The sequence below is a fragment of the Triticum dicoccoides genome, unplaced genomic scaffold, assembly GCF_002162155.2.
Source record: "Triticum dicoccoides isolate Atlit2015 ecotype Zavitan unplaced genomic scaffold, WEW_v2.0 scaffold27168, whole genome shotgun sequence".
Taxonomy (NCBI): domain Eukaryota; kingdom Viridiplantae; phylum Streptophyta; class Magnoliopsida; order Poales; family Poaceae; genus Triticum; species Triticum dicoccoides.
Genome location: NW_021259242.1, coordinates 1 through 2,209, shown reverse-complemented (window position 1 = coordinate 2,209; position 2,209 = coordinate 1). Strand labels below are relative to the sequence as shown.

General features: G+C 57.2%; 1 pseudogene; it reads left to right on the top strand.

Moving 5' to 3' along the window:
• Positions 1-6: 6 nt before the first annotated feature.
• LOC119345720 lies at positions 7-1,027 on the top strand (annotated as a pseudogene).
• The last annotated feature ends 1,182 nt before the right edge of the window (positions 1,028-2,209 follow it).

The following is a 2,209-nucleotide window of genomic DNA, read 5'->3' as shown; positions in this document are numbered from 1 at the left end:
GACAATCATGGCCGGCGCTCAAGAGCAAGGGCTGAAGCTGCTGGTGCCGCGCAGGGGGGTGAGCATATACGCCATCCGCGTCCAGATGGCGCTTGGCATGAAGAGTCTGGCTTACGACTACCTCCCCGAGGACCCCAGGTGCAAGAGCGACCTACTCCTCGCGTCCAATCCCGTGCACAAGACGCTGCCCGTCCTCATCCACGGGGGCAGGCCCGTCTGCGAGTCGCTCATCATCGTGGAGTACCTTGACGATGCATTCCCCGGCAACGGCCCCTCCATCCTCCCCACCGACCCCCACCGCCGCGCCGTCGCCCGCTTCTGAGCCGACTATGTTGACAACAAGGTTTGTTCCCTTCCCTCTCGTCTAGCTAGTTTGAGCTTGAAGAATTGGAGTTGCATCCCAGAGGGGCCGTTTTGTTGCCACAGATGTTCCCTTCGTGCATCGGCATTCTCAGTACGGCAAAGCAGCAGGAGAGAGCCGACAAGGTGGAGGAGACCTTGGCGGCGTTCGGGCTCCTAGAAGACGACCTGGCAGAGTGCTCCAAAGAAGGAGAGGCGGAGGCAGAGGCGCCGTTTTTCGGTGGTGGCTCCATTGGTTCCTGGACATCAAGCTCGGGTGCAATATTCCCTGGTTCGAAGCAATAGGCCGCCTTGCTGGCATGCCGCCGTTCCTAGACGCAGCGAGGACACCAAAGCTTGCCGCGTGGACGGGGCGGTTCAGGGCCGCCAAGCCGGTCATTGCCCTGCTGACTGTGGTGGACAAGGTGGAGGAGTACATCACATCGGTGCTTTATCCAAAGTGGAATGCTTCGCTCACCATGCCGTCAACTAACTAGAGGTCGCGTCGTCATGGTTTCGCCCGTCGTTGCACTGCCGCTGCTGTGCTCGCCTTGTGATCAATTCGGTCGTTAGTGTCTCGTCGTCAAGTCTCCCTGTTTTCACGACGGTGTGCATGCGTGCACTGTGTTCGATCCGAGTTGCTGTTTCTTGAATAAATCAAGGCCACTGCTAGCCGTAAACCGGCTGATGTTAGGGATTTCCTAAATCCTAAAAAGTGGTCGAGTGCTACTTTGTCTTAAAGAGCACTCGGGCTCGTGCGACGTCCGATCGAGATCTTACGGTCACGCGCGTTTTCCAGTGGGCTCAGGGGAAACCGTCGATGCGCGCGCCAGGTGTCCCCTGGTCGTGGTGGTCGAGACCCGTTGGTTCTCGAGTGCGTTGCTTCTCTCATCCCCTCTCCTGTTCCTCTCCACTCCCCCTCCCATTCGGAACTGCCCCGAGCCCAGCGACAGATCTCGCCCCCCAACTCCTCCCCCAAATCCAGCGCGAGAGCAGCCGGCGGCGTGTCGGCGATTCGGCGCTTGTCTTCCACCGGAGCTAGGGCGGGACAGAGGGCGCGGCGTGAAGGAAGGCGGTGCAGCGGCGGAGACGCGACCGAGGAGAGACGACGCGCTGCAGGCCGCGTCAGAAGGAGCAGCACCGGAGACTCGGCAGTCCACTGGGCAGAGGAGGAACGGCGTGCGCGGCCGTTGTTCTGTTGGCGCGGAAGGGCAAAATCGCGGCGAATCCCTGGTATGCCTCCATGCCTATCGATCTCTTACGGTCATCCGCGTTTAGGAACACCAAATCGATGTGCTCTGCCGCTCCGCCGCGGACAGAGGAGGAACGGCGCGCGTTGACGGGTCTCCGCGGTGCCAAATCGCGGCGGGTCGACACGCCCCTCCACTAAGTTGATGAAATCGAGTAGCAGATGGTAGAAATTGTTTGGAGCACTTGTGAATTTGGAGATGGACGACGACACGGGGCATTTCGTGTTCCTAGGCTACTGGTGAACTGGGATTCGTAGGTTTCGAAGGCAAGCCTTGGGGCTGTAGTTTTTTGGTGTTGTAGATGTGGAGGTCGATCCTGATTAACGACTGACTTGCCTGAATATCGTTCATGTGTTGCCTGCGCAGGAGTGTTTTGACAGTGTTTTTGATTTAGTGTACGAGAATAATGCTTCTCTCATGTCAATGTTGCCTTTGTTTTGTGAGTGACTTGCCTGATATGGTTGATATGTTGCCTGCGCAGGTGTTTTTGACAGTGTGTTTTCATTTAGCGTAGGACAGTAATGCTTCTCTCATGTCAATGTTGCCCCTGTATTGTGAGTGACTTGCCTGACATGTTTCATGTGTCGCCTACGAAGGTGTTTTGAAAGTGTGTTTTTTTT